This window comes from Ambystoma mexicanum, chromosome 3q (assembly GCF_040938575.1).
Source record: "Ambystoma mexicanum isolate Mex_15411 chromosome 3q, UKY_AmexF1_1, whole genome shotgun sequence".
Lineage (NCBI taxonomy): Eukaryota > Metazoa > Chordata > Amphibia > Caudata > Ambystomatidae > Ambystoma > Ambystoma mexicanum.
The window spans coordinates 323511698-323530456 of record NC_090926.1 but is presented as its reverse complement, the minus strand read 5'-3'; positions in this window follow the sequence as shown (position 1 = coordinate 323530456).

The following is an 18759-nucleotide window of genomic DNA, read 5'->3' as shown; positions in this document are numbered from 1 at the left end:
AATAATTTGTTCGCACAACATCCTGTGCTACAACTACGCCGATGACACTCAACTAATTGTAAAACTAATGAACTCAAAACCCAACTGCCGACCTGACCTCACTTCTTGCCTCTTCGAAATAGATCTCTGGATGACCACAAACCACCTCTCGCTAAACCCCTCCAAAACCGAAATCATGGTATGTGGCAACACCAAACTTCTTCTGCACCCACTACCCTGGCCATCCACCCTGGGCAACTCACTGACACCCTCTAATTCAGTAAAAAACCTTGGATGCACCCTAGACTCAGACCTAACCCTCTTGCACCAAGTCAACAATGTCTCAAAGTCCTGCCACTACCACCTTAAAACTCTTAGACGCATTTTTCCATACCTCTCCTTTCCCAACAGACTCTCCGCAGTCCAATCGTTATATCAAGACTGGACTATGCTAACCCCCTCTACCTCGGAGTGCATGCATACCAACTGTCTAAACTACAAAGAGCACAAAACGCTGCTGCCAAACTGCTACTAGCGCTTGGCCCAAGAGACTACATCTCCCCAGCCCTCAAAACTCTGCACTGGTTTCCGGTTGCCCGAACTGTGACATTCAAAACCTTATGCATTTCTCACCGAGCACTGCATAAAACCAGACCTCAATATCTTCAAGACAAACTAAAACCCTATCACCCTGCACGTACTCTAAGATCAAGCTCAGCCGGCCTAGTCATACCAAAAAAACCTCAGCCTTGGCCCCCACTCTGTGGAACGCACTCCCAGCCCACATCCGACTCACCAAAGACCTCATGTCTTTCCGCAAATTACTGAAAACATGGCTGTTCCCCTAAAACCGACCCCTAACTCAAACTAGATAACAGCAACTCAATGACATTAGCCCAAAATGCTAGATCATAAATAACAATCCAGCATCATGATCCAAGCAAGAAATCGAAAACTAATAACCGCTACGGTAAACTAAAATGGACAAACAAAATAGAATGAGTAAAAGGATCAAAGCAGTGAAGTGGATAAAATGAATAAGTTATATGAGAGCAGTAAAGTGGTTGAAATTAATGAAATCGATGAAATAAATGTAATGGACACGAGGATCAAAGTGGACGAGATGAATAAAGTGGATAACAGCAATTCAACTAGCCCAAACTACCAGATAATAAATAACAATCCAACATCAAGATCCAAGCGAGAAATCGAAACTAATAACCACTAATGTAAACTAAAAAGGGCAAACAGAATAGAATGAGTAAAGTGGATCAAAGCAGTGAAGTGGATAAAAAGAATACATTGTAAGAATGCAGTAAAGTGGATGAAATTAATGTAATGGATGAAATAGATGTAATGGACGAGAAGAACAAAATAGAGGAAAGGAATAAAGTGGAGAGAATGGAAAGATGAATACATGATACGGATGAGTGCACAGAGTACACGGAACTGGTAGAGTGCATGAAACAGATAGATGGCATGGAATGGAAGAGTGCATGACATAAATGGAACTAATAGAAGATTCGAGTGCATGAGACGGGCGTAGTGCATAGGACAGATGGAGAACATGGGACGGATCAAGTGCGTGCGACAAGTGACATGAGCTGAACCGATAATGCATGATGAATGGATGAAGTGAGTGGAGCAAATAATGTCAGTGGATCGGTTGAAGTCGGTGGAGCGGTTGAAAGTCGGTGGAGCGGATGAAGTACGTAGAGCGGACGAAGGGGTAGAGCAGATGAGAGTGTAGAGCGGATGAGAGCATAGAGCGGATGTAGGGTGTGGAATGGATGAAAGCGTGTTGAGCGGATGCAGGGTGTTGAGCGGATGTAGGGTCTGAGCGGGCATAGAATGTGGAGCGGGTGTAGGGTGTGGTGCAGAATGGGTGATGTTGGTAGAAGGAACGGGTGATCTAGGTAGCCGGAACGGCTCAAATATGTTGAATAGAACGGATGTAGAGTGTGGAGCAGGTGTAGAGTGTGTAGCGAACAGGTGATATATATGGATGGAACAGGTAAAGTATGTGGATGGAACAGGTGAAGTGGATGGAACAGGTGAAGTATGTGAGTGGAACAGATGAACAGGGTGGAACGGATGAAGTGGGCGGAACGGATGAAGTTTGTAGACGGATCGGGCGAAATGGGTGAATGGAACAAGTCAAGTATGTGGATGGTAGGAACGGGCCAAGTACGTGGGTGGATGGAACGGGCCAAGTACGTGGGTGGATGGAACGGGCCAAGTACGTGGGTGGATGGAACGGGCCAAGTACGTGGGTGGATGGAACGGGCCAAGTACGTGGGTGGATGGAACGGGCCAAGTACGTGGGTGGATGGAACGGGCCAAGTACGTGGGTGGATGGAACGGGCCAAGTACGTGGGTGGATGGAACGGGCCAAGTAGGTGGGTGGATGGAACGGGCCAAGTAGGTGGGTGGATGGAACGGGCCAAGTAGGTGGGTGGATGGAACGGGCCAAGTAGGTGGGTGGATGGCACGGGCCAAGTAGGTGGGTGGATGGCACGGGCCAAATACGTGGGTGGATGGCACGGGCCAAGTACGTGGGTGGATGGCACGGGCCAAGTAGGTGGGTGGATGGCACGGGCCAAGTAGGTGGGTGGATGGCACGGGCCAAGTACGTGGGTGGATGGCACGGGCCAAGTACGTGGGTGGATGGCACGGGCCAAGTACGTGGGTGGATGGCACGGGCCAAGTACGTGGGTGGATGGCACAGGCCAAGTAGGTGGATGGAATGGATGAAGTGGTTGGATGGAACCGGCGAAGTGTGAAAGGACCGGTGAAATATGAGAATGAATTGAGGAAATGGATGGATGGAACGGGTGAAGTATGTGGATGGAACGGGTGAAGTATGTGGATGGAACTGACGAAGTATGGGGTTGGAACCAGGAAGTATGTGGGTGGAACGGATGATCTGGGTGGAGTGGGTGGACGAAACGGGTGAAGTGGGTATAACGGTCGGAATGCATGGAACGGTCAGTGTACATTGAACGGTTGGAATGCATGGAACTATTGGAGTAGGCTCGATCTCAAGCACCTAAGGTAAATCACCATATCTCATCTCCACGCTTACTCTCTTCCTTACACCACCACTCAACTAGAACACAGCGGTACTGTGACACCATTCGGTATGGCTGTTCTCATACCATCACTTGCCTCATACTCCCCATCCACTAACTAAACACAGCTGGTTACACACCGTCTAGCCTAGGCGTTCTCCGCAGGCCTAACGCAGCCAAAATCAGTCTGGATAACAACCTGCCAGAACGAACACATACTCCTGATCTCCCAACCACCACACCTACCGCTAAGAAGCAGCTATCACACGAATGCCACACCTGCTGCACATATATTCCGGTGCTCACACGCACCTTATAACTCTCTCCCTCTACTGACTTGAACGTCGGTTCCTGAGGGCGTTCAACCTACCAGCACCTTGAGATCATACCAATGGTACATAAGGCGCTATATAAATGCAAAATAACATAACATAAATCGCGAATTTTATGACTCATACTATTACTCTCTCAGATCAGGCCCCAATAAGAGTAGATTTTAATATCACAAAAGAGAAATGGAAACTATGGTCCAGGAGATTTCCAGTAACACTATTGCAAGACCTGTGTATCAGGGAAGAGATATAGTGGAGCAAATAAGGGAATATTTGAAACTAAACTGAGGGAGACATCGATAAGGCAAGCATTCCTTACCATAAAAGCATTTCTGATGATTGTATCTGCTTAGATTCACATGCTGTGCATATAGTCCGGCATCCAGTGGTAACCAGAGTATTGCACCTAGTCTTTCGAGAATCGAAAGGGGACGTCGACATGGGCGTGCCTGTAACACTATCCCCAATGTCTAGTGTACCCAAAATACCTCATGCGTCGAGGTCCCTCCGATTGTATTTTTTCTGCCGTGAGGGAGCCTTATGACTGTCGTAAGTGAGTACAGAAAAGAGAGAAAAAAGCAGTGGATGTCTGTGTTCCTTCCATCCGAGAAGGGAGGAAGGGTGGGGGCATGTGAATCTAAGCAGAAACAATCATCAGAAATGCTTTTATGCTAAGTAATGCATGTCTTCTGATGCTTGTTCATCCGCTTAGAATCATATACTGTGCATAGACTAGCGAACAGAACCCGGAGTTGGGTTGTGAAAAGGAACAGTAGTGAAAAGATGTCTTAGTACTGCTTGTCCCACCTGAGAAATCAGACCTAGAATGAGTGTCTAGGCAATAGTGTTTTGTAAAGGTGTGTACAGAACTCCAGGTTGCTGCTTTGCAAATGGACTGTAGGGGAACATTGGCAATGAATGCTATGGAAGCCCCTGTGGCACGTGTAGAGTGTGCTCTAGGCTTAAAGGGCAGTCCTCTCTTAGCAAGAGTGTAACAGAGTGTTACGCATTTGACAATCCACCTTGAGATAGATTTGGAGACAGGTTCACCCTCTCTACCTGCTGCCACTGTTGGTGGACGAGCGAGCGCATTTGGCTAGCGCCTCCATGCACCCCTCAAGCGCTTTACAATTAGTCAAGACTTTTAAGAACTATAGCACTAGGAAAGCTTCTTTCATGCAAAAATTATCACACAGGCATGGCCAATCACTAAATAAAGATAGTTATTTGCATCTTATATTTCAATCCCAACTATTAGTTGAATTAATTTGTAAAACTTTTGTACATTGTAAAATAGCTTTGTTTAAAACACACGGTAAAGAGCAGGCTCTCTGCCAAAGAGGAATGTGCTTGCGCTAAGAATAGATCGCAGAGCTCGTGTGCGGTGTTGCATCACTGAGTCTAAGGCTTGAAGAGAGAACGAAGTGGCTGACCAACTGGTCCTGTCAATCACAGGCCAGTGGAGAATAAAAAAGATTCAAGGCACGACAGAATACTATGGGAAGACAGGTTTTTTGTAGGAATTGCTGGATCAGATCAAATATAAGTTTGAGTTAGGTGCTGAGAGAATGGTGTGATGATGTGTTTATGTATGAATGTTTATAACATACTAAATTATGCTAAACAAGAGCGACAAAATATTCTTGCATATTCAGTATACTGTTATGTAGATTGTCCCAAATGGAACGTGGCCATGCAACACTGGAGCCTCTGCAACATCCCTTGTATGGCAAGAAGAACATGTTTGGAGGAGCTCTGCTGGTATCCAGTGACCAAGTGAAGGGTATTTAAGCCCAGGCACAGCACCAGTATCCAGAGGATCTTGGAGTCGGCAAAGGACGACAGAATGCTGGCTTGGAAATGGCCTCTGCATTTCCCCAATCCTTCTGATCTGTAAAGATTAAAGTCTTGTCATCATCTGCAAGACAGACTCATGGCTTTTGATTCCCTAGAGGGGTGCGTTTACTCTGGTTTATGATGATTATGGATCCCCTGTATTTAAGGGGCACCCCTGTAAAATGGGGTTCGCTTTCAGTGGTGACGACCTAACTTGTTAGTTTCTTCCCCTGTGCTTTGTGAAGCCCCAAGCAGGTCAGCCACGCCCAACTCTAATGATCAGACTTCTAACTCAAAAAACCCATGCATCCTTAGCGACTTTAGTAGAAGCCATTTTAAAAGAAATCCTTCCTGCTCACTGGAGCAGGGCGTGGCTCCAGAACGACCGGCATTGGGGAACTTCATGACAGAGGGAAACTTAAGTGAAAAACGCCCACGTGAGTATACTCTTGCAGGTGATGACAACATGTATGTGATATGGTGATAGTGGTGATGTGGGTGATATTATGGTGATGTGATCGTTGTACGAGGTCAGTGGAATAGGACTTTTGGTGATGTAGTATTGGTGATGAAGTACTTCTGGTGATAAGTGGGTCATGTATTGAAATTGTCACGTATTTCTGGTTTTCTACTTTTTATAATGGAAAAGGAAAGTAAAAGGATCCCCAGTTTATAAGGACTGGGAGATAACAGTACCACACATTATTCTTCTTATGACGATAAAAGCAATAAGTGGTATTACGTAGTGGCTCGGTAAAAGGAATGGGCCTGGATCTTAGTCTTATATTTTCTCGTGCTGTCTTTTGTGGTAAAAAAGGAAGGAAGGTGGATGAGTCGCGGCGGTGTGTGAGAAATCAAAGTGGAGAAAGTGTAAAAGTGGGTGGGTGGGGGGGGAAGTGGGTTGAACTGTATTATTGAAGCACGTGCAACATAGCAGTAGGGTTTAAGTGAAGCATTAGGGACGCGCAACATTATGGAGGACGGAACTCCAATAAAACACATGCATACGGTTCTGCCACTGTGTTGCGACAGAACAAACAATTGATAGTAGAAACAAAGGAAGCAGGGACGTCCTGCTCCTGGCCAGAGCAGGGCTCCCATAACAAACATGCTAGAAAAAAGGTCCATCTTTGTAGCAGCAAAATATGAAGGGAACAAGTCCCAAAAAAGAGAAGAGATTCTAGATCTCTGTAAATTAGTTGAGGATATAGGAGATCAGGAAGATGAAAAAGAGATCCAATGTATGAGGATATACCCCATAACGCCTAAACCTGCAGTAGATTATAAAAATCCAGTTTATAAACCTCCACAGGTGGACAGTGTCAACAGGATCATCAGGATTAGCAACTAGGAGGGGGGACTCGAGAGCTTTTGCATCTCCATATAACCCATCCACAAGCTCTAATATGCCCGCAGCATTGGTGGACCCAGAGGGTCCACAAGTAGACAGAGGCAGCGAGTTAAGAACATTGCGGAAAAGGTTGGTCAGGTTACAAGAACCTGAAGAAATATCACCAGACATAAGGGTACCGGTGCAGAAAACAGGGGAATGGAATTAAGATTTTTTGTTCAGTTTTAACCCTGGGGCAATAAGAAATGTTTGTGTTGAAAAAGATGATGGGCAGAGTGTATGGACAGTCCTGGGACAAGAAGTAGAACAAGCAAGGGAAAATGGAGGGGAAGATCAAGGTGGTAGAAATAATGAAGAGGCAGGGCAAGAAGGAGATCAAGGAGAGGAGGCAGTGAGAAACCTGTCCTGCCACAAGAGGTAGTGAGGAGGGACAGACCAAGAAATAGACCAGATTTTATCTTGGTAGTACAAGATCAGAAGAATACTAAAGGGGTAGAAAGCGAAACAGATATGCAGATATCTCTAATACATGGAGTAGGGATTACGCAGTATGTGCCATGGCCTCAAAATGACAAGAATAATTTGACTAAAACTCTCCCCCAGCTTATAGACAGAGCTAGTAAATGGATCTATGAAAAACAAACAGCAGGGGTAGCCTTACCAGTAGGAGACTAAGTTTACTGGTCACCATAGTCGGGGACCAGGCTGGGGACATATGGGCAAGGGCAAGTCTTGCAGATAATGAACATGATGGAGTAGCCTTTGATGAGGTAAGGGCAATGGTATGGGCTGCCCTATGAAGGATGTACCCAGATACCCCTGACTTTCATCCGTGGATGTACAGTGAGTGAAACTCCTGCCGGTGGCCTAAACCGCCTGCAGATTGCCCCGCACTTGAATTCTTGCCTCCCCCAAGCCCCAAATCCCCTGTAGCCCCCCTCGCTCCCTCCCACTCCCGCTTCCTGGTTCCCCAGCCTCCCGCCCCGCCCTCCGTGTCCTGATTGGTCCTCCCCACCGTGTCTGCCGGGTCTATCGACCCATGTTACGCAGCAGGACCCACTTTCATCCGTGGATGCACGGTGAGTGAAACTCCTGCCGGTGGCCTAAACCGCCTGCAGATTGCCCCACACTAGAATTCTTGCCTCCCCCAGGCCGCAAATCCCCTGTAGCCCCCTCGCTCACTCCCCACTCCCGCTTCCTGGTTCCCCAGCCTCCCGACCCGCCCTCCGTGTCCTGATTGGTCCTCCCCACCGTGTCTGCCTGGGTCTATCGACCCGTGTTACGCAGTAGGCCCCACTTTCATCCGTGGATGCACAGTGAGTGAAACTCCTGCCGGTGGCCTAAACTGCCTGCAGATTGCCCCGCACTAGAATTCTTGCTTCCCACAGGCCCCAAATCCCCTGTAGCCCCCTCGCTCCCTCCACACTCCCGCTTCCTGGTTCCCCAGCCTCCCGCCTCCCAACCCGCCCTCCATGTCCCGATTGGCCCCTTGACCACCCTACCAAGGCCATTTACCAACCCAGGGAAGCCCTCTGCCCGGGCAGCCCCACCGCTAAGGACCCCATTGCAAAGGACAACTCCAATGAGACAGCTTCAGATCGTATCTGCAGGTATCCGCAGGAGGAGCAAGAAGCCAACAACAAGTAAGTGTGGCAAGGGCAGGGCCAGAAGCAACTACTTCAGGCCATGCTACCCTACCACTCTTCTAAAGCAGCATTCAACAACCTAAATTCATTATAGATGCACTCAGAAACTCAGCGTCCATGTAAAAAGGGTACCCAATTGCATTTAGAAGTTGCGCCCAATAGCCTCTCTGAGAAAACTTGAACTTAGAAATGTACACAATTGCATTTAGAAGCTGTGACCATTTGCATTAGAAGTGTACCCAATTGCATTTAGAAGTTGCGCCCAACAGCCTCTCTGAGAAAGTTGAATTTAGAAGTGTACCCAATTGCATTCTAGAGGTTGCGCCCAACAGCCTCTCTGAGAAAACTTGAACTTAGAAATGTACCCAATTGCATTTAGAAGCTGCGCCCAATAGCCTCTCTGAGAAAGTTGAATTTAGAAGTGTACCCAATTGCATTTAGAAGCTGCGCCCAATAGCCTCTCTGAGAAAGTTGAATTTAGAAGTGTACCCAATTGCATTTAGAAGCTGCGCCCAATAGCCTCTCTGAGAAAGTTGAATTTAGAAGTGTACCCAATTGCATTTAGAAGCTGCGCCCAATAGCCTCTCTGAGAAAGTTGAATTTAGAAGTGTACCCAATTGCATTCTAGAGGTTGCGCCCAACAGCCTCTCTGAGAAAACTTGAACTTAGAAATGTACCCAATTGCATTTGGAAGCTGTGACCATTTGCATTAGAAGTGTACCCAATTGCATTTAGAAGCTGCGCCCAATAGCCTCTCTGAGAAAGTTGAATTTAGAAGTGTACCCAATTGCATTTAGAAGTTGCGCCCATTAGCCTCTCTGAGAAAGTTGAATTTAGAAATGTACCCAATTGCATTTAGAAGCTGTGACCATTTGCATTAGAAGTGTACCCAATTGCATTTAGAAGCTGCGCCCAATAGCCTCTCTGAGAAAGTTGAATTTAGAAGTGTACCCAATTGCATTTAGAAGCTGCGCCCAATAGCCTCTCTGAGAAAGTTGAATTTAGAAGTGTACCCAATTGCATTCTAGAGGTTGCGCCCAACAGCCTCTCTGAGAAAACTTGAACTTAGAAATGTACCCAATTGCATTTGGAAGCTGTGACCATTTGCATTAGAAGTGTACCCAATTGCATTTAGAAGCTGCGCCCAATAGCCTCTCTCAGAAAGTTGAATTTAGAAGTGTACCCAATTGCATTTAGAAGCTGTGACCATTTGCATTAGAAGTGTACCCAATTGCATTTAGAAGCTGCGCCTAATAGCCTCTCTGAGAAAGTTGAATTTAGAAGTGTACCCATTGCATTTAAAAGCTGTGACCATTTGCATTAGAAGTGTACCCAACTGCATTCTAGAAGTTGCGCCCAACAGCCTCTGAGAAAACTTGAACTTAGAAGCGTTCCCAATTGCATTTAGAAGCCGTGACCAATTACATTTAGAAGTGTACCCAATTGCATTCAGAAGCTGTGACCATTTGCATTAGCAGAGTACCCAATTGCATTCTAGAAGTTGCGCCCAACAGCCTCTGAGAAAACTGGAACTTAGAAGCGTTCCCAATTGCATTTAGAAGCCGTGACCAATTACATTTAGAAGTGTACCCAAATGCATTTAGAAGCTGTGACCATTTGCATTAGAAGTGTACCCAATTGCATTTAGAAAGTTGAGACCATTTGCATTTAAGTGTACACATCTGCATTTAGAAGTAACGCCCAACAGCCTCTCTGAGAAAGTTGAATCTAGAAGTGTTCCCAATTGCATTTAGAAGTTGCGCCCAATAGCCTCTCTGAAAAAGTTGAATTAGAAGTGTTCCCAATTGCATCTAGAAGTGTACCCAATTGCACTTAGAAGTTGTGACCAATAGCCTCTCTGAGGAAAGTTGAATTTAGGAGTGTACCCAATTGCAGAGACCAAAAATGCATAGAACGAACCTGACCGCTCAGAATTGCACGACGTTCGTATTATGTCTAGGAATGCATTGAACCTCTGAAAGAGCATACCTCATATCACACCCCACGCTTACTCTCTCCTTACACCACCACTCAACTAGAACACAGATACTATGACACCATTCGGTATAACTGTTCTCATATCAACATCTGCCGCTCACTCCCCATCACTCTAGTAAACATTGCTGGTCTCACACCCCCAGCCAGGTGTTCTCCTCAGGCCTAACGCTGCCAGACTTGCTCTGGATAATTCCGGCCAGATCGAACACATACTCCTGATCTCCCAGCCACCACACCTACCGCTAGGAAGCAGCAGCCACAGGAATTCCACAAGGGCGTTCAACCTACCAGCGCCTTCAGACCATACCAATGGTATATAAGGCGCTATATAAGTGCAAAATAACATAACATTTATTTCAGTGCACAATGGGTGATGATGAGGACCCAGTTAGGTTTATTCTTAAGTTACAGGAAATGTGGAGAGCTGAGACAGTACCATTTTTCTATTTCATTGTAAAGAGGGGACAGAGATACAAAGTATAATAGTCCACAATTGTAAGAGAATCAAGAAGCAGGACAGGGAGACAGTCAAGAAGCGGCAAAATGACTAGGCAAAACTAGTGGAAAAGAAACTAAAGGTAGTCAGTCGTTCAGGCACTAGTGAAGGCACCGGCTCAGGGGGAAAGGACAGGAGATACTCAACAAATTGGGAATGCCACAATTGCCGCACTATGGGGCAAAGGAGGACAGAGACAATGCGGTGGGAGGGGGGGGGGGGGTTCAGTACCCCAACCCACGTTGGCGATATGAAGGAGCACCAAGGGGAAAAGGAGGATTGCAAGGAGCAAGAGCAGGAGGCTTTGGGAGGATAGGGCCTATGGGAGGAGGATTGGGACCATCACAGTGCTGGTGTTGCAGAAAATGTGGGCATTTTGCAAGGGAGTGCAGGAAAAGACCTGGGATGAGATTTAATTATGGGCCTTCACCTTCAGGACAGGGATTCCAAGGGCCTCAAGGAAGAAGACAACAGCAATTCGGGCGAGGGGGTCAAAATCAGTCCCCTTATGGGGCTGACATGAAAGGGAAAAAACTACAGGAGGGTGAAGGAACACAATTTAACAGGATGGCGCACAGGTGTCCCATTCCAAGGAGTTTAGAGATCGGCTCAGAAATGTATCAGTCACAGATCAAGGGGTAGTGTGTTCCACTCCAGGGATGGGTGTAACTCAAGCAATGTTAGTAGTCCATGGAATAGCAAGTCAGTAGTACATGGGGTTCCTGTGGTCCCAGATATATTTTTTGTTATGGTATTTAAAGTTATTAGTAAATGCAGTGCCTTAGATTGTGACAAAGTGTTGGCAAGTACCTACAGATTTTATTTTCCGACCCATGGTGCCACCCGAGATGGTGGCAGGGACAATATTGTCATTAGATTTGCAAGGAATAGTAGTGTCAGAAAAAGAATAGTCCTGATTGGAACAGACCAGGACGGGTGCGAGAGGCGCACAATATTATGTATAGACCAGACAGTTTATTTAAAGGAAATGACGAATAAGGAATTATTTGAAGTCCGTGAACAAAATGGGGAGAGTATTTTGGGAATCTGCATCCCTTGTGATATCATGGTGCAGTATAGGGAGGTACAGTTCCCCCTGATGGCAGTAGTAACTCAGATGTTTTTATTTTTGAGGAGGACATGAGATATGTGCCAACATAATTATGGACTGTTAATCCATATGATGTTGGGTTACTGAGAGATGTGACCCGTGTGCAGGTTAAATTGAAGTAAGGTGCTTAGCACAAATCATCAAGTATGTGGATGATCGCTTGGTATGTAGTGAAAATGAACATCAGTGCAGGAGGGATTGTGTTGTATCATTGAAATTGCTGGTTTACAAAGGGTACAAGGCAGATAAATAAGAAGCTACAATACTGCCAACAAGAGGGACTATACTTGAGACAACTCATTTTTGTAATAGGGAAAACCATTTTTATCAGATAGGGCGGCGGCAGTACGCACCGCCCCTAGGCCCAGTACTGTGAAGGAAATATAGCAGATTTTTGGGCTTATGTAATTTTTGTAAGGCATGGATCCTAGACTACGCAGTCTACACAAGGCCACTGTTACAAAGTTTTAGGGAAGGACAGAGGACTTAAAAGTACATTTTAATGGACTGACAAAATGACTAGACAATTTGAGGACTTAAGCTATTTGCACGGCCCCCGTTTTAGCAACTCCGGTTTATTTACAGCAGTTTTATTTATTTTCTCACTCTGATGAATGGTTCATGCATTTACGGGAACAGACATATTATATGGTGATGGGTCATAAATAATTGACCAGGGGACGGAACGGAAGCACATAGGGGCGGTAGTGGGACACAGTAAAGAGGGGGGGGATAGTGACCACCCCTGTAGAAAGTGAGATCATGGTTCCATACACAGAATTGGCCATAATGGACCATTATCATCTGGGGAACTGATCAGCCCCAGGTTTAAAGGTCCATATGAGGTGGTGTTCTGTACTCGGCTCGCCATCCGTATGAATGAGTTAGATATTGGGTGTATCTCTTGGATGTCCCAAGAGCACCCAAGACCAGGTAAAATTTAATAAGGGCATAGCCAATAGAGACATTTTTGAGGATCCATGCCAGGGTGGTGTTCAGTGGCACACACCTGTTTTTTTTTTCTCTTTTTAAATGTTTACATTTTTCTTTTGTCCATTTTTTATTTTTGTTTTCCGTTTTTATTTGGAAGGTCCAGGATCCGGTCGGCCCTGGTGGGAAAAGGGTCTTTTTTTCCCTCTGCCTGTTTGTCTCTCTCCTCTTTTTTTAACTTTCTCTCTTTCTTAATAACCTTTTTTCTCTCCTCTCCAGGAATAAGCAAAGATGTCTGACCAACCTCCGTTCTGTAGGGATAATAATAAATAAGGATGTTGTTTAGTCTACAAATTTAGTAGTACTTTGATGTTTTTGTATGACACTGGTCGTGGTTGTTGGGGTGGATGAAGGGATGTTTGTTATATGGGGTGGCCATATAAAGGGGGCGGGGGAAATGAACAGCTGGGAAAGACAAAAAATGCTAATATGTCTATAAAAAAGGAAATACAAAATGTTTCACTTTTTGCCGGCCACCCCTACAAGGTTTCTTAGACGAATGAAACAGGAAGTATGAATGACGTATGATTTACAAAAGGTGTTGGGTTTTGACACTATTTCTGATGTCCATAATGTAGAAACATTGAATAGCTAGTACTCTGATGTGCGCATTGTAGGAAGGAAATCAATGAAAGATGTTACATGTGTGTATTTATCCCGCACACATCAGGGTCTCCTAAGGTTTTTAGGTCCACATCCAGTCCCAATTAGAGTCACAATACGTGGTACATCTTGCACTATAGGGGATAAAGGGCACATTACAGGCACATAGTGTGCAGTTGAGGAGCATTGATCTAGATCCAGCGTTATGCAACGGCAACACAAAATACTGCCAGTCTCTAGAAGGACCATATTTCTTCTTGGGGGGTTACTCAAATGACAGGGCACCACAGTGATCGAGTACAGCGGAGAAGCAATATCCCAAATAGAGACTATGTGGTCAAATATGGTCCCAATACATCACAAGGCTGACACGGATTGCAACAATGAAGAAACCAGCACAAATACATTTTGAACTTTGTTTTAGCAATGACGGAACAGTTCCTGGTGGCGCAAACACACAGTGCAACCACACTTTTGTGATCCCTGGTATGAGAAAAGGTACAGCAGCAGTGATTGATTCCTACTGGGTTTGTGGCCGACAAGCCTACTTGCAACTCTCCCATCTTGGAGACGCAAGTGTTCACGGGCCACCCTGCACTCAGTGCTACTAATAATCCTGGAAGAACATGTGAAGGGAGAAGAAATGCCTGTCGAGGTGCCAACAGCCACTCTAGCACCTAAAAGAAAGAGAAAGAAGCTTGATGATCACACAAGAATTTGGTATGCTGCCAGAAAAAGGATGATTTCAACGGTGGGGAAGAAAGAAAAGCTCAAACTGTCAAATGACTGTTGCGCACTCCTCAGAGGAATACCCGACAAGCATTTTTAGCTCAGCAGAGAATTTCATTTAATCCTTTTTGGCTCCTGTGGTACAAGAAGCTGCTGCACTTTTCTACCCCCGGAGGATGCCGAGAATGGGTCACTATCACACGTCATCAAGGCGGTGCACAATCTAGGTGTTCAAATGGAAAAAAGAAGGCGGAATTTAGAACACAGATTGGCTACCGTTTGCCTTTGATTGGGCCCGGTCACGGCTGGGGGCAGCAGTAAAAATACTCGTTAACTGTGATCATGTTCTTCTTGGTTCTCTTCTGCATGTGCCAGTGGGGTCTCCAATGATGTGTTCCTATAGTCCCTAATAGTGCAAAGTTGATGGCATCAATTGGGGAACCTAAACCACCTTGCCATACAATAGAGCGAAAATCACACTAATATTTCTGGAGTTGTAGATATGTCTTGTGGGGATGAGTTTGTTACTGTAGAAGTAACGAAAGGGGGGAATATTGCGGCGGAGCGAGCGCCATTGGCTAGCGCCTCCCTGCACCCCTCAAGCGCTTTACAATTAGTCAAGACTTCTAAGCATTATAGCACTGGGAAAGCTTCTTTCATACAAAAATAATCACACAGTGGCGTGGCCAGTCACTAAATACAGATAGTTATTTGCATCTTATATTTCAATCCAACTATTGGTTGAATTAATTTGTAAAACTGTTGTACATTGTAAAATAGCTTTGTTTAAAACACACGGTAAAGAGCAGGCTCTCTGCCAAAGAGGAATGTGCTTGCGCTAAGAATAGATCGCAGAGCTAGTGTGCGGTGTTGCATCACTGAGTCTAAGGCTTGAAGAGAGAACAAAGTGGCTGACCAACTGGTCCCGTCAATCACAGGCCAATGGAGACTAAAAAAGATTCAAGGCACGACAGAATACTGTGGGAAGACAGGTATTTTGTAGGAATTGCTGGACCAGATTAAATATAAGTTTGAGTTAAGTGCTGAGAGAATGGTGTGAAGATGTGTTTATGTATGAATGTTTATAACATAGTAAATGATGCTAAACAAGAGCGACAAAATATTCTTGCATATTCAGCATACCGTTATGTAGATTGTACCAAATGGAACATGACCATGCAACACTGGAGCCTCTGCAACATCCCTTGTATGGCAAGAACACCACGTTTGGAGGAGCTCTGCTGGTATGCAGTGACCAAGTGAAGGGTATTTAAGCCCCAGGCACAGCACCAGTATCCAGAGGATCTTGGAGTCAGCGAAGGACAACAACAGAATGCTGGCTTGGAAATGGCAGAGTCTGCATTTCCCCAAACCTCATGATCTGTAAAAATTAAAGTCTTTTCATCATCTGCAAGAGAGACTCATGGCTTTTGATTCCCTAGAGGGGTGCGTTTACTCTGGTTTATGGCGATTACGGATCCCCTGTATTTAAGGGGCACCCCTGTAAAATGGGGCTCGCTTTCATCACTGAAACGAAAAACGTGTTTGTCTTTCTTAGTGGTCGAGTCCTTTCTATGTAAAATATGACTGCCCTGCGTACATCCAGTGTGTACAGGCTTCTTTCCGCCAGCTTTGATGGGTTCTGAAAGAATATTGGTAGTTCTATGGACTGGTTCACATGGGACTTTGAAATGAATTTAGGCGGAAACCTAGGGTGAGTGCCCAGAACCACCTCATCTCTGAACTGTAACGAAGGGGTCTAGAACTGAGAGGGCCTGTAGTTAACAGACTCTTCTTATGGAAGTGATAGCTATTAAGAAGGCGGTCTTGTAGGTAAGATCCTTAAGACTTGCTTTATGCATGGGCTCAAACGGAGACCCCATAAGTCTGGTCAATATCACATTTAGGTCCCATCCGGGAGCCGGGTTAGAAATGGGGGCGGGGGGAATTCTTTTTACTCCCTCCATGAAAGCCTTACTAACTGGTATCTTCCACCACAACACCTTCTGTTGTGACTTAGTGTAGGCTGAAAGAGCAGCTAAATGAACTGGTTACAAACCAGGCCTGAGTCTAGTAAATGAGTCGGGTACAAAACAATGTAGGTAGGAGAGCAGTCAATGGGACTGATGCTCTTGGAATTGTACCATATGACAAAGCGCTTCCACTTACTGGAGTGGCAATATCAGGTGTTAGGTTTTCTCGCCTCCCTAATTATGTCCATGCATCTCTGAGGGAGGTGTAGCTGCCCGAACTCTATGACCTCCGGAGCCAGGCCGCTAAGAGTAGTGTGTCCGGGCATGGGTGAAGTGTCTCCCCCTTGTCTTGAGACATGTTGTACGGGCAAGGCAGTTTCACTGGAGGCGATAGGGACATCTCCCATCAGATGAGCAAACCAGGGTTGGCGGGTCCTCATGGGGGCCACCAATATCCTGGTGACTGGTTCCTGGTACATCTTGTGCACTCTCTCGTTGAGTAGGGGAGTCGGGGAGGAAAGGCGAATTTCCCTGACCATGTTATCCAGAGACCGTTCCCCTTGGTACGGTTCGGGGGGTACCTGGAGGCGTAATCTTGGCAATGAGTGTTCTCCAGAGTTGCGACCAGGTCGATCTCTGGGAAGCCCCATTCTGCGAAAACGTTGGACAATGGGCCTCATTACGAGTTTGGCGGTAGCCATGCCCTTCGGTTCCGGCACTGGGTCCCGCGAAAAGGGAATAACCGGGCCATAGGGCTCAATGGGAAAGGGGAGGATGGTAGCAGCGGTACCCTTCATAATGGTACCGTTGCTACCATCCTGTTCTGCTCGCGGGTGCCGCTCTGCACGCCTGGTCTGTCCAGGCTTGCAGAGCTGCACCCGCGAGCAGAACTCGTAATGTGGTGACAAGGTAACAACTGCGCCGGTAGCACTACCGGCGCCGTTGTTGCCTTACTGCCACAGTTATAATGAGGCCCAATGTGTTTGTGTAATCTCCATTCGTATTCCATGGGTAGTGGGAAATAGTACGTCTGCCAAAAGATTGAGTTCCCCTGGAACATGTTGTGACAACAGGAACATGTTGTATTTGAGAGCCCATATCCAAATGTTGTGGGACCGTTTGGACAGCCCTGGAGAGTGAGTGCCACCTTATTTGTTCAGATAGTACATCGTGGTGGTGCATGGCGGTGGTGCTATCTAAGAATCAGGACTGTCGTTCCTTGCAGCTGTGTCTGAAAGGCCTTCAGATTTATGTGGTTGGATGCCACTTCTGAGGCCCAAACACTGTGCACCGTTTGCTGAAGCAAGTGAGCCCCCAGCCACCCCGTGAGAGATGAGTCTGTCGTGAGAGTGGCTTCTACTGCAGGGGTGGTGAAGGATTTTCCCTTCAAGAGGTTTTCACTCTACCACCAATGCACAGAGAATGAGGGCGAAAGGAACCAAATAAATGCAGAACGCCATCATTCCTAACAGTCGCATAGCCTTGCGTACCGTCGCCTCCCGACTGGCTACGTATTGAGGGATTTTAAACATATTTTGGCCCCTCTCGTTGGAGGGAAAGACGAGGCCGTCCTTTGTTCGAATTAGAGCCCCTAAGAACTGCTTGACTTGACTGGGGTCTAAGCTGGATTTCTTCTCGTTGATGGAGAATCCCAGACTGAATAAAAGGTCTATCGTCTTTTGAGTATTTGACAGGCATGTTCTGTAGGAATCCCCCGTTATGAGCCAGTTGTCAAGGTAAGGATAAACTGGGATGGATAGCCTGCGCAGGTGTGCTGCTGACACTGCAAGTACCTTCGTAAATACCCTTGGTGCTGAGGCAATGCCGAAGGGTAGTACCTTGAACTGATCGTCTTTGTTTACTATCATGAAGCAGAGGTATTATCAGTGCGCTGGCAACATTGAAATATGAAAGTATGCATCTTTCATGTCCAATGTTGCCATGTAGTCCCCCTGTGTGAGCAGGGGAATTACTTCCTGCAGAGTGACCATACAAAACTTTTGTGGTTTGACAAATTTGGGCGCAAATCTAGTACCGGGCGCATGGTGAGATCCTTTTTGGGTACAAGGAAATACATTGAATAAATACCCTTGTTTACCTGTGTTTACCTGTAAAAGAGGTATGACTTCTATGGCGCCCTTTTACTGCAGGATCTTGACCTCTTCTAGCAGGATGCATAAGTGTTCCGGAGTCAGGCATCTTGATCGTGGAGGACCGAATTGGGGGGTCCGGCAGAATTCTATGCAGTACCCATGGGCGATGGTCTTGAGTACCCACTGTACTGTTATCCCCTCCCACGCTTGAAATTATGTTAGCCGGCCCAGACCAGGGAGGCATGGGAGGGGACCCGGATCTGCTGGTCATTTCTGATCTGAGGCTGGGGAGCCTCTAGGGGTGGAATTCCGGCCCCTTCCCACGTCATTGACCTCTTGGGGAATACAGGGTGGCGTAGCTGGTTCCCTAGGGCGAGGACCAGTTCCTGCCTGAGCCATATTGGTTGTGAGGGAAGCGAGATTGGCCACGAAAGGAACATCTAGAACCGCTCCCTCTTCTTGTGGAAGGCCTCTGGGAGATTTGATCCAGGGTCTTGAGGGCGTCATGCTCCTTTTTAGCTCAAGCTCCTCGTCAACTGCTTTCCCCAAAT